Source organism: Tamandua tetradactyla, chromosome 8 (assembly GCF_023851605.1).
Source record: "Tamandua tetradactyla isolate mTamTet1 chromosome 8, mTamTet1.pri, whole genome shotgun sequence".
Taxonomy (NCBI): domain Eukaryota; kingdom Metazoa; phylum Chordata; class Mammalia; order Pilosa; family Myrmecophagidae; genus Tamandua; species Tamandua tetradactyla.
The window spans coordinates 116,682,608-116,697,483 of record NC_135334.1 but is presented as its reverse complement, the minus strand read 5'-3'; the positions used below and the strand labels follow the sequence as shown (position 1 = coordinate 116,697,483).

Here is a 14,876-nt window from a genome sequence, read left to right as displayed (position 1 = left end):
AGGTCTTAACCAAACCACAGACTTCAAACAGTTTTGCTGGTGAGGGGTGGGGGAAGAATTGTTAGGGAAAAAGAAATACCTTGTTTGCTTCTGCTTTCCATTTCTCTTCCTCACCATCAGGAATAGTTTCCAGGGATGCAAATCCATGGTGGGAAAGGGAAGAAAAAATTTATACCATAGTCTCAACTGCTTCTGTCTGCATCCATAACTCTAGACAGAACATAGAAAGGAGGGCAGTATTTTCAAATCAGTTGATAAGGGGACATGTGAGTTGCAACAAAAGACATCTAGTTAAATTAAGATTTGTCCATATAACATTAATAAATAAAGCCTCTAAATTACATTTCTCTTGCCTTGACAGTTTTTGAAGGCCACCAAGAGGATAAGTTTCCTTGTTACAAATATTAGTGTGGGGGTAGACAGGTATATTGGCCATTTTTCAGTCTCTTAACTGGTCAAATAGCTAGCCTCTTTATTATGAAGAACGGACTTTTTTTAAATACAGTGAGAAAAGTCAAGAAAGGGAAGATATAGGGTGTGCAGGAAAACTGACAATCAAACCAAAAGGCCAAGGTATCAGTGTGCCCCCCCCATATCATATGTATGGTAAAGGCATATCATGGTTCTTTGAGCTTGAATAGTTTATGAAAAATATGAAAACTCAGAAAGACCCACTGAGGCTAATTGGTAGAACTCCGCTGAAATGGGAGCAATCCCTGTATCTCATTCTCCCAGATCTATAAATTCTTCAGTACTGACTTGTATCTTTTCCCAGAATATATGACAGGACACATTGCCTCTAATTTTCAAGTAACCCCTAAATATATCCTGCTTTCATCAACACTTTTAGAAATACCAAATACTTTAACAGTATTTAAACATTGAGAATCATCTGTTGTTGTTTTAAAAATAAGTTGTCCCCGTGGCGGTGCAGGAAATGAATCCCAGGGATGAGCCTGGCCCTGGCACCACAGGATCAACAATGCCATCTTGATCAGAAAGGGGAAAAGAAGTGCAACAAATAAGATATCAGTGGCTGAGAGAGTTCAAATAGAGTTGAGAGGCTACTCTGGAGGTCACTCTTATGCAAGCATCAGTTAGATATTGCTACCTATCATAACTTGCTAAACCCCAACCAAAACCATTCCTGCCAATCCTAAAGAATACCTAGGACAATATATGCGATTCTACAAAGTTTCCATGCACTAGGGTAACTTTCCAGAAACCTACAACCTCCAGATGGGTTCCTGGACCAGATAAGTCCTGAATTGCAGAGGGGTCAGCCTCTCTAGAACATCATCTAGTTCCATCCCCCATCCCATATTATCAAAAGCCCCAACCAACATGAAAAAGTTAGAATGGGCATAGCCCAAATACCCATGAAGAGTGAGATAAAGATCAAAGGTGATGGTAGAATTATACAGAGAAGATAGGGTTTAACAAATAATTATGATGGCTGAATCATTATATTGATATTTCTTTTAGTCTCCAGTATCTTGGAGCAGCTAAAAGTATAAATTTAAAATTGTGGAATTGTAACCCATATCAAACTCTGAAATCTGTTCTACAACTAATTGTTGTGATGTGCTTTGAAACATATTGCTTTTTTGTGTATGTTATTTTTCACAAAGAAGAAAAACAGTCAATAGTGATGATAAATGCACAGCTGTGTGATGAAAAAAGAGGGAAAATAAAACTGCCTTTCAATGTAAAAAGAAAAAAGTTATTTATATCAATTGGGAGCACTTTCCTCAAGTTAAAGATGGCTTATTTAACTATTTTCTTCATTATCAATCACTAGCAAAATTATAGCCAGGCAAAAATAAGATTAGTTTTTGAGAGGAGATACTTACCTGGAATTTACTTACCTGGAGATACTTAACTGGAATTCTGGACACTATGATCATGAAAATTCAGTAAAATTATTGTAACAGATACATTGAACCAATACAAACTATTATAATCATAAAGCTATTTCATTTTGTCTCCAATTTAAAATGTGTTCATTGGAACTAGTTTTACTTCTGTTCCTGGATGAAAATGTTCTGGAAACATTTAGGTCATCTGGTCATTAAAATGTCCAGATTATATCATGGTCAATGCTTTGAACTTTTCAAAGTATTAAGATTTCTGCCTTCCCCAACTTCTGCCTCACTGTGGGTGGGAAGACTGAATTCAGAAACCGGAGCTTGGCTATGGCAGGTTTCTTCCCTACACTGTCACCTGGTCCTCTATTCCGTCTCCTCCCCTATCCCACTACTTCTAGTTCTGGCTCTCCTTTTCTGGAACACAGTCAGGGAAAATAGGGAAGTAGTATAATAGAAGAATAGTAGAGGAGTTTTTACTTGATTGGTACTGTCTTGAGCTCACATTAATATCTTCAAGTCTGAGAAGTATTTGAACTTGACTCTATTCTGGCAACATCCTTAAGTTCTTTGGTGACTCACCAATTACTTCATTTTGGTCAAGTTACTTCAACTTGCTCAGTTCTCACCCTCTTTGCTCACAAAGGGTGAGAGAGCCTCCTTCTCCCCACCTTCCGACTTGACTTTCCTGAAAGTGATATTCTCTTCCCCAACACATCACTTCCTCTTTCCTCAGCCCCTAGGAATCCAGAAATACCTCCAGATTCCCTCGGAGAAACTGTCTGTACTTGTAGTCAACCTTCATATACAGGATCTAAACTATTCTCCATCCTCTCTCATGGCCTCTTCGTGCATGTGCTGAACAGTTAGTCTTTTTTTTTTTTTATGAGAAATCTTCGCACAACACTTTCCACACATAGTGCACAATCAGTGGCTCACAATCTCATCACATAGCTGTGCATCCATCACCATGACGATTTTTATAAATATTTGCATCACACCAGAAAAAGAAATAAAAAGAAAAAACTCATACGTACCATACACCTTATCTCTCCCTCTCATTGACCACTAATGTTTTCATCTATCCAGTTTATTTTACCCCTTATCCCCCCATTCTTTCTTTATTTTTTTATCCATATTTTTAAAGTCATCTGTCCTTACTCTGGATGAAAGGAACATCAGAAAAAAAGTTTTCACAATCCCACAGTCACGTTGTAAAAGCTATGTCTTTATACAATCGTCTTCAAGAATCAAGGCTACTGGAACACAGCTCTACAGTTCAGGTACTTCCCTCCAGACATTCCAAAACACCATAAACTAAAAAGGGATATCTATATAATGCGTAAGAACAACCTTCAGGGTAACCTCTTGACTCTGTTTGAAATCTCTTAGCTACTGAAACTTTGTTTCATCTCATTTCTCTCTTCCCCTTTTTGGTCAAGAAGGCTTTCTCAATCCCTTGATGCTGGGTCCTGGCTTATCCCGGGAGCTCTGTGCCACGTTGCCAGGGAGGTTTATACCCCTGGGAACATTTGGTCTTTTGCCCTTAAGCCTTCTCAGATGGTATTCAGATATCATTCTCCTGTTTCTGCTCTACTGTGCTGTCATAGCTCTATCTTTAGTTTTGAGATGAACAATCGGAACCCTTCTGCAATCGTATCATTGGAGGTGGGAGTGGTAAATCACAACCCACAGACAGTTCCCTCAAAAATCCTCCTCTAATAATCTTCTTGAAGTTCCTTTCTACTAAACTGCAGATTAATGTGAGACAATGCTGACCCTTCCCCTTTTGGGAAGGGACTCAGCCCAACGGTCACCAAAGAAATCTTCTTGACCATCCTTCTTAGGACTATTTATGCATTTGCTGTGTTTAAGAGGTTATGAACTGTGCAACCACTGTTACCAGTTCCATTATAAACTTGCACCCTTTGTGGAATATGTCATCCATTGGATCTTGGTTCCTTGACCTAAACTTCCATTTTAATATTCTTTTATTCATATAAAAACATAAAAGGGTATAATTTAGCTAGCAAATTTATGAAGCTATACAAAGAGTTCTTTGTTTCTTCATTCAATAAATATTTGAGTGTTTTATCAAGTGCTAAATATTATTCTAAGCTCTAGAAAAACAATTTTGAACAAGTTATATAATGTACCACCGCTCCTGAAGCTTATGTTCTTCTGAAGGTAGAAATACAGTTTTTAAAAAGGACAAATAAACAAATGATGGAATTTCAGAGAAAGACGATAAGAATGACTGTAGTTGGGTAGGGATTCCTTTCTAGAGATGGTCATGAAGGAATTTCTGTAGGAAGGTGACATTTGTACAAAATCTGCTCATGTTAACTGAGAATGATTGAGTTTTCTTTGGAGTAGAAATATAGACATTTAATATGCAAGAATATTTGGAGAATTATGAAAATTATACAGTGGGGGTTTCATATATGTATTTCTAATTTTTCCTCGTTGGAGCAGGAAAGAAAATCTCATCTCTTCTGGGGTAGATTTCCTGATCTGCCCCATCAGGGTTCCATCCTCCTCTTCAGTGGGCCCCACACAGCTGGCCTGTGCTGGGAAGTGTGTGACCTTGTATCAGGGCTCTTATTACATTTGTAGACTATTCTTAGTCTCTGCTAATGAGATCGCTCTGAGTTCGTTTTGAGTATCACATCTTAATCACTTGATTTCTGCAGACGTTTCCTTTCTCCAAATAAATGCTTCAAAATGCCTGCTGCTCTGTGCTCATTAACCTGGAAATGGCTTCTCTAACTCCAATTTGAAAATTCTCCCAACATCTGAGTTTTCTGTCCTGATCAGGTTTCTCTAAGCAAGAACAACAAGAGGAGGGTTTTAGACTCTTTGGGGCATGAAAAAGCATCATTGACAAAATTTCCACCTGCGAGAGGATTTTCCTTTTGTGTAGAAATACAGATTTCACTCTCTTGCGCTGTAGCATGATTAAGAGCCACCCATATCCCATCATTTGCCCAATTCTCACTTATCCATTTCATGGTCTAGGAGACTTTAAGATAACAAAATAATTATTTAATAAGTAAGCAAATTAGTGAATAGATGAATATTCATCAACAGGGAAAGTTATTTTTGTTTCTTATACTGTTTTCCTATGCTTACCTAACAATTGATTTGATATGGGCTTCAGGGAGATAATAGCGGCACTCATTTAAACAAATTAAACATGCAGTTAGAAGCAAATGCCAGCATAGACATTTATACTACTTTCCCACTTGGTCTTGGTTGGTGACCTGTATTTTTGGAGTTGCCATGTTGATGGATCAGAGTAAAGATCTTTTAGATACACAGAGCCAGAGAATAGCATCCCTCTTTTCACTGCTGCCAAATTGTCACATGCCAGGGGATATATTTGCTAAGTCTGTTTTAAACTTATAGTGCTATCTTTAAATACTGTTGCCTTTGGAATACCAAATCCTAAAATGTACTTTGTTCTTAAGAGACATACTGTAATTTAAAGATTGGAAATATAATGTCAGATAGATGTAATGTTTGGTGTTGAAATCATTCTAAAAACTTGAGCTTATTTAACAATAAGCTTAACAGGCATGTATCAGAAGAAATACTGTGCAGGCACTCTAGAGTGGCTTATGGGAACAACTCCAGGGGAACCTAATGGCAGGGACTAATGATAAGAATCTCATGTTGCCTTGTTCCTTCCCCAAAATTCAAAAGCAAGTTCAAGGCTGCCAAGAACATTCCACTAGAGTAGCTTACTCATTATGAAAATATGACTTTATCAAGGGGACTTACTTTATGCACTGTTGCATGCAGAACACCTTAATGCTCAGTCCTCTATTGGAATTTCAGACAAATAAGGAAAAAGAAATATAATTGACTTGAAATGATCATTTCTTAAAAAGACATGGCTAAAACTCTTTTTATATCCAGAAGAGTTCCGTGAAGAAGAAAGACAATCAAGAAATTCTACTTCTGTAGAGTTAGTACACAGTAGAAGCAGACCTTCGAGATGGTAATTGTCGGACAGTTAGGCTCTGGAACTTTATTTGCCGCATTCCTAGAGAGTTTTTCAGTTACCTTGACCTGAAGAAAATGCAGGAATTACCGGCATTTCAGAATCCATCCTTGAGATCTGGCTGGGACAATCCAAGGAACTTCAGTAGAATGGGAAAGAATGCGAAGAACCTTGTTTTAAAGCTGGATGGGTCATTAGGCAATACAGACTCTTGGGCTGAAGCTAAAGGAGGCATGCCCAACCATAAGAATTGGGAAGAGAGCCAGACTGACAGATAGAATAATATTTTCAAAGATCTCGGAACAGCTAGAAAGATGGAGGTGATTCCTTGACACAGTACTCCTGCAGACCTATGAGCTAGGAGTAGATGATGTTTGGATGGCTGCATTGGTGGGTGGCAAATATAAATTCCTTGATTTCTCTCACCTCTATTACCATATATTAATCCTTAACTAATATTTCTTGACTCTACCTCCAAAACAGATCCTGCATTTTCTACTTCTCTCTATTCCTACTGCCAACACCTAGATCAAACCATTTCTCACCCACACTACTAATAGGCCCTTAATCACTTCAATCAGCTCTCCACACATAGCCAGAGTGATACTTTTAAAGACTAAATCAAACTCAATTATTCTCCAATGTGAAACTCTCCAAGGGTTTGCCATCGCAAATAGAATACAAAGAAATTGCTTTCCCTGACCTCTCAGGTCAAACTGTCCAACCACATCTCCTAATCTTCTTATTGCTCACATCATTCTTTCCACACTGGTTTATATTTTATTCTATTATACTTCAAGTGCAACATGTTCCTTCAGACTTGGGACTTTTGCATTAGCTGTTCTCTCCCCCTGAATTTTTTCTCCCCCAGATCTTTTTACGTCTACATTTATGCCTATCATTTAGCCTTGAATTTCTATGTCCTATCTTCAGACCAACCAATCTAAATTTACCCCTCAGTCATTCTCCATCTCATCACTTTTATTTTCATATCAAAATTTGTCTCTACCTTATCTTTCCTTGTGTATTTGTTCATTAGCTATCTACCCCACAAAAGGTAAGCTCCAGGTCAGGCCACGGTGGCTCAGCAGGCAAGAATGCTTGCCTACCATGCCAGAGGACCTGGGTTTGATTCCCTGTGCCTGCCCATGTAATAAAAAAATAAAAATAAAAATAAAGTTATGGAAAAAAAGGTAAGCTCAATAAAGTAAGAATTCTTCTGTGTCTTCTTTACTGCAGAATCCCCAGCATCTAGAACAGTGCCAGGAATATGGTGGACATTGATTTAATGTTGAATGCATATCATCTTAGCCATCAGTGCTGGTGGGGATTAGGGTGGTAAGTTTGGAGGTCTAGAAATTTAAGGAGAAACTTAGGTCTTCAGTTTTAGAGGATCTGGGGTATTGGATATTGCAATGATAAGTACTTAACCTGAAGGAAGAGCATAGGAATCTTATAATAGGTCCAAAGGAAAGAGGGAAGTGTGGCATTGGGGCAAAATCAGAAACATTTCTACAAATAGCACAGAGTATAGGTCATAAGCTTTTGGAGGGTGGGACCAGAGCATAATCTAAAGTAATGATGTGGTGAACCTGAGCGCCAAAGCTAGGCTAGAGAAGATGGCTAAAAGAGGTTCTGGAGAGTAGGACTAGCCTGCAGTGGAGGTTAGTGAGGAATGGGAAACGTGGGGCAAAGACCAAGTCCCAGCCGCTTTGGGAAAGATAGGACGTGGCTTTCTCAGAATCTAGGCATAGCTATTTTCTAGTGAACCTGATCTAGGTGACTAGATTCTTCCTAACGGGTCCAACTTCAAATTAGGTTTAAGTTTAAATGCAAAGCTTAAAATGATCCTGCATGCCCTCAATAATATTAGTATCGCAACCTAGAAAAGGCCGCATCCAACAGTGGGCTGACAGGGAGTGCCCATTTTATCTAACAATGCAGAATGGACAAGGAGATTGTCTCTGATGATGCCCTTATTTAGCTTTTGTAACCTGTCCACCTAACTAGCAATTTACAAAGCTTAATGAGGCTATTGGTTATGGGTTGAATTCTGTCCCCCAAAATGACATGTGCAAGACATAACCCCAAATCCTGTCAATGTGACCTTGTTTGAAGATGTTATTAGTGAAGATGAGGGCAGACCAGATGAGGGTGGCCCCAAGCCAATAAAAATGAAGTCTTTATAAGAAGAAGAGAGGCGCAGGGGAGAATGTGACCAATGAGGCAAATTGATGCCCAAGGATTCCAGCAAACCACTGGAAGCTGGAAAGAGGCTGGAAGTATTCTTTCCTACAGATTTTGGACTTCTAGCCTCCAGGACTGCAAGGCAATAAATCTCCATTGTTTAAGCCATCCAGTTTGAGGTACTTTGTTATACCATCCTTAACAAACTAAGAAATGTCCCAGTCCAACTCATAAACTAAGGAATGAATTTCATTTAAGAATAATGAATATTATCTAAGGGTAAAGTAAACCAGGAAACTATCTGTAAGACCACTGGGGAGATCTTGGAAACCATTCTGTTAGAGCCGCCATCTTAGAGACTTTTCCACAGGTTAGAGAGTGCTCCAGTGCAGGTTCTTTGGAGACAGTTTGTAAATTTTTCATAACATTAACTTAATGACAAAGCCAGAGATCTGTATAAACCATATTTTTAGCTTTACAGTCATTTCAGAGTTCTCAGGGATAGGGTCTGTGAGGGTATCCTCTCACTGGGCATAACTTATCTCATGGAAATTATTTTAGTATTTTTCTTTCCCTCTGACTTTCCCACAGGTTCTTTGTTATTATTGTTAGTGGCATGTTTTGAAAATGAAAAACAATCAGATTGAGTAAAAGGTCTACAGTATATTGACTCTGTGGGAATAAGTGTAAAAAAAGAAATATATATATATATATGCCTGGTGACTGGCGTTTTGTATCATTTATCTTCACTTGTGAGGAGAGATGGTATAAATCTCTCATGACTGTGGCAGTCCTTATCGATCCTTCATCACTATACTCATGAAGATAAATGCCATATTTACAGAGACCACAGCTATCTTGTGTCCTCTCAGACTGGAGATTCAGATAGGTTAGAGCAAGAGGTTGACCTGGTACTGTTATTTTAAAATCAAGAATGCTTTCTATGTTGTATCTGCTCCTCCTACAGACCTTCATCTTCCATATGAAACTGGATACCAATAACAGCTAAAGAGATGTTTAAATTGCATGCATTTTTCATCCATGTCTGTACTCCAAGTAGTTACTTCATTTAAATTTAAAATTTTCATTTTCTACTATGTGCCCAGCAGAGGGTCCTGCAACTGCAGCACACTGATTAATAGGATGTAGTACTGGTCCTCATAGAACTCACAAAAGTGGAAAAGAAAATCACGAATGAAATAACTAGCATAATGTGATAAGTGATATTATGAAGAGAATACTATGGGCAATGATAAGCAAGTGGTTAATTCTTTCTGTGGAAAAGCTAGGTGAGAAAGGAGCTTATAAGAACAGAACTAAAAAGACATCATAAAATTTGAGCATATTGCATGAGCAACTCAACTTTCCATAATGGACAAATGGTAGCACCATTGGATTTTAAGGCTATGGTGGAGTAAGAGTGTGACTTGTATGGTCTGTGCTTGAAGATAAGCACATATCTTGCATAGATAAGCAACAGATAAGACCCTTTATAGCACAGTAACTGAGTGTTTTTTATTTTTAGACCTCCCTTCCCTAAATTGAATGTTTCAACTAGAAGATTATTCATTCAAATCAAAGTATTGGCTCATTTTCCCTTGGTTGGGAGATAAAAGTTTATATAACTAAAGAAAACTAAAAGGGATTTGCATAAATCTCAAAAATTTGATTGGAAAACTGGTCCTTTTTAAAATCATCTTCTGTCTTTGAAAACCATTAGTCTGAACCCTATGAAATTGTAGATATTCAGCCATTTTTGACCTATGAAATGGCTATTTCATAAGGCTCTCCCTAACAAATCATACTGATTGGTTTTTAGAGTTGTTTAAATTCATTCAGTAAGTATAATTACCCCATAGTAAATCTGTTCTAAGAATGTATTTTCAGTTGGATCTTTTTATGTATAATCAAATAAGAAATTTCACTCACTTATTTAAGAAGCTTTTATTGAGCTTATACCACATGGCAGTCACTGGGCTGGACATGAGAAAGATGCATATGAAATAAACTATGGTATCTATCCCAGTGGGTCATGTAATCTAATGAAGCAGAGAAACACATGCACAAGCAAGTACAATGTGGTGATTAGCACAATGCCTGATAGTTGCTAAATAAATGCTCTTTTCATTCTTGCCACATGAAAGCAATATTGTTGTGCATTAAAGAAGCACACAGAGCAAGTAATTACAATTTTAGAGAATCTTGTAAGGATTCATAGTAGAAGTACCTTCCCTTCTTTGAGATGTTCTTGTTAAAAGGCTGTACAAAGCCTTTTATTGAAAACAATCAAGTGCCCATAAACAGATGAGTGGATAAGCAAAATGTGCTATATCCATACAATGGAATATTATTCAGCTATAAAAAGGAATGAAGATCTGATACATGCTACAACATTGAAGAACCTTGAAAACATTATGTTAAGTGAAATAAGCTAGACACAAAGAACATATTGCATGATTCCACTTATAGCAAATATCTAGAATAAGCAAATTCAGAGAGGCAGAAAGTAGATTGGAGGTTAGCAGGGCTGGGGGAGGGGGAATTGGAGGTATTGCTTAATGGGTAAAGAGTTCCTGTTTTAGATGGTGAAAAAGTTTTGATAAAGAATAATGACAATAGTAGTCACAGCGTTGTGAATGTAATTAACACCACTGAATTATTCACTTAAAAATGGTTAAAACAGCAAATTTTTTTGTTATAAATATGTTACTAACAATAAATGATATTTTTTTACAAGGCCATGCAACAGGCAGAACCCTAGCCTAGGGTTCAAAGATTTGTATTAACTTCTTGTATTAACTCTTTTCATCTATTAGTTTTTTTTCTAATCTTAATCACATTATTTAACTTCCCTACACTTTCACTTTCTCATCTGCAAAATGGAAACTATAATGGTTTCTCTCTATTTTCCATGACTGTGAAGGTCAGGTTGGATAACATGTATGAGAAGATTTTCTAAACTGTGAAACATAATATAAATAAAATATGCCATCTTCATCTTTCTTATGACCAGTCATTTTTTATGGTGATATGTAAAAGATCAAGGTGGGTTATAAATAGGGAATACCACATTTTATTCATATTTCCCCATGTCCAGGCATTACCACACATTTTGGGATGGTTACCACATTCAGCCTCAAGTGGTCATTTCACAGAACTGGACATACTTTTATCTGGTCCCAAAATACTTGGGCAGTGCTCAATAAACAATAATGAACGGTCAACTGACAGTAGATAGGTAATTATGATCAGCATTTTTTTTTAACGAAGTAGCATTCAAAGAAAGAGAATTCAAAGAAAGCCACTTTCTCAGGTAATAATATTCTCATTACCCAAGAGCCTATGCTATGCCAGGCTTGGTGGTTTGGGGTACCATACCATTTCATATTGAGAACAACGCTGTGAGATTGGGTATGTTATAATCACCCTCATTTTACAGCTGAGGAAACTGAAGCCTGGAGGAATATACAGTTTACCCCAAGTCACAGAGCTAACCATGCCTGATGACAGAATTCGCCAATTGAACCCCTGTGTCTGCTTGCATGCTCTGATGCAGGAATCATCATCATCCCCAACTTGTGTTCCCTTTCCCAATTGGTAATCCCCTTTTCTCCTAAAAAGCCCTCTGGGAAGTCATTCTTTGGGCTTCGGGTTTTCTTACCTGTAGAATTGGGTTACTGATGGGATCCGTCAATGAACAGATTAAATACCAGCCCTCCAGCCTCATATTCTAGTTGGAAGAGACAGAAGGTAAATAAATAAGAAGGTATCCATTGTTTCTAGTGGTGAGAAGTGCTCTGAAGAGAAGTAAAGCACAGTAAGGCAATAGGCAGTGATATGTTAGGTAGCATAGGCAGGAAAAGCCTCTGAGAAGGTGATATTTTAGCAGATCCCTGAAGAAAGTGAAGAACCAAAGCTTACAGGTATTTGGATGAGGCTGGCACGATTCCTGTGGAGAGGATGCATGGGTACAGGTCTGCTGGGTGTGTCCCAGGAAGGCCCAGATCCCCGAGGGAGCAGTGCATTTGGTCTGCTGGAGAAACGGTAAGGAGCCAGTATACCCAGGGTGGGCTCAGTGAGAGTGGGAGTGGATGGAGGATGAAACCAGAGAGGTAGGGGGAATGCAGAGCAAAAAGAAAGCACAAACAGCTTTCTCGGTCATTGAAAGGGTGTTACTATTATGCTGTGTGACATGAGAAGCCACTGAGTTTCATAGGAGCATGGATATGCTATCCCTTTCATTTATTTATTTATTTTTATTTTATTTATTTTTTTACATGGGCAGGCACCGGGAATCGAACCCTGGTCCTTGGGCATGGCAGGCAAGCACTCTTACCTGCTGAGCCACCATGGCCCTATCCCTTTCATTTTGATAGAGATCCTCTACTGTGCAGAGGAAAGGCTGAAGAACAGAAGCAAGTGGACCAGATATTGGCTCAGAGTATAGGAACAATCCAGCTTCCCTGAGAGAAAGATAGGATGTAAAGGTGAGAGGGAATAAGACAAAAAAGAAACAATATTCAAGGGAGACTCAAAGTTTGGGGCCTGAGCTACTGGGAGGATGGTCCTTGAAGCAGTACTCGGCACTTGGTAGGAGCTTACAATTTTTTGGTGAATTAGAAAATGGAATTGCCATCAGAAAACAATTCTTTGTTGGGAGAGGTTCCATGGATGGAGGTTAAGATGGAATCAAGAGTTTTATTTTGGACAGATAATTTGCAGTGCCTCCAAGTGCTGTGGAATAATCAGTTCTAGCTGTACAAGTCTGGATTTGCAGCTGCAGAGAGATGTTCGGCAGTCTTCAGTTTTTGGATGGTGTTTAAAGCCATGCTAAGGCAGTGAGTATAGATAAAGATGAGGGCAATGAACAGACCCCAGCGCCTTCCAGGATTTAACGGCAGAACCAGCAGTGGGAGTTGATCAGTGACACTGAGAAAGGAGGAGACTCAAGAGAGTGGTTTCTTAGGAACCAAGTGTGGGAAGTGTTCCAGGAAGGAAAAAGTGATCATGATGTCAAATGCTATTATTTTGGGTCTAAGATTGATGTCTTCGCTCTAGATCTGTTGTAATATGATACCACTAACTGCATGGCTTAACACAACACCCATTTATTGTCTTACAGGTCTTGAGGCCCATAGTCGAAGCTCAAGGTGTCAGCAGAGCCATGTTTCACCTGAAACCTGTAGGCAAGAATCCCTCCTTGCCTTTCTAGTTTCTGGTATTTGCTGGCAATCCTTGATCTTCTTTGGCTTGTAGCTGCACTCTCCAATCTCTGCCTCCTCCATCTTCAAATGGCTTTCTCCCTCATGTCTGTGTGGGCCTCACTTCCCCATCTCATAAGGACACCGGTCATATCCGATTAAGGACCCACTCTACTCTGGTATGACCCCATTTTAACCTAAGTAATTCCATCTGAAATGATTCTGTAACACATTCACAGCTACTGGGAGTTAGCACCTTCAGCATTTCTTTTTGGGTACACAATTCAACCCACAAATATGACAACTGAGAAGTGACTACTTGATTTAGCAATAAACATAAGTTTCCACCTCCCACCTCTTCTCTATCACCCCATCTCTCCCTTGTTCTCACATTATTATATATCTCAGGCACATTCTTATAATTTATATTTCATATGTTTTACTGAAGAATGATTAGTTCTTCCTGAGACCATGAAAACTTCCTATGAGAGCAGTTCTATGTTTTTTTAAAACCAATGGCAGAAAATCCACAGATCATCTCTCAATTTGTAATCATATTGAATTTTACTTACGTAATAATACTACAACTAATGACACTTGATGGTATATTGCTTTGAAGTCTGAGAAGCATTTTTCTACATTATCCATTCCAAGAAAAACAATCTAACACAGTAAAGCACCAGCTTTGGGGCTTATTTACACTATCAGACTATACTAATTACTAGTACCTCCTTTTTGGAATCAGTCACAGATCTGCACTACACTTCTCATTACTTGAAAATTTTCACAGCTTTTCCCCTGTTCTCTTCTGATGGACTTCTTGGTGATTCAGATATCCATGTCAGTCCCCTGATTTTGATTACTGATTATATGCAATCTTTTCATTTGCAATTCCTATTCTTTGTCCAGTCTGTGCCAACTATATTTCTAAGCTTTACTATAAAATCTATATTTGTTGGAGTTTAAGAATGTTTGGTTTACTTCATTATGCTTTACAAAATACCAGCCCTTTCTCTTGGTGTCACTTGCTCCAAGGACTGCACACTCCTCAACCTTAGATTCTGATTTTAATCTGCCAGTGCCACAGCAGTGATATCCCTTGGGATGGGGATATGAGAGTGGGTGGTTCTCCCTTTTGGATGTGGGGGGAAAGAAATTAGAGTTTGTACCAAATGCCTGTGTCCCATTCTCAACATCCCATTTGACTTTAATAATTCAGTGTACTCTTCTTATCCATTTCTTATCTATCTTAAAAATACTCTCTCTCCTTTGATCTTCTCCAAAGTCTTATAAGGTGGTTCTGAGGACAATGGATCAGAGAGAAGACATGACTTGCTTAAGGTCAGGCCTCTAGTAAGTCAGAATCAAACGTAGACTGCAAGTCTTGTGACTCCCAATGCATCTCTTTATTGCCAATTTAAAAATGCAATGTCTGAAATGACCATTGGTTAAAATCACTGCCTTGGCTTTCTGCCCAGGAGATTGTTAAACTACAGTGAAAATTCAAAACATATTGCTACCACTGTGGTGGCTGCAGTGATGGTGGTGGTAGCAGGTAGAGAAATGCACTGAATTGTTGTAATGGATTTTTTTTTAATATAGGCAAACCAGTTGCCT

The 14,876-nt window shown here is 38.5% G+C and overlaps 1 protein-coding gene across 1 annotated transcript in view; it reads left to right on the top strand.

Annotated features, from left to right (window-relative positions):
- LRRC4C (leucine rich repeat containing 4C) overlaps positions 1-14,876 on the top strand; it is a 170,702-nt gene that overhangs the window by 129,859 nt on the left and 25,967 nt on the right. The window lies entirely within an intron of this gene.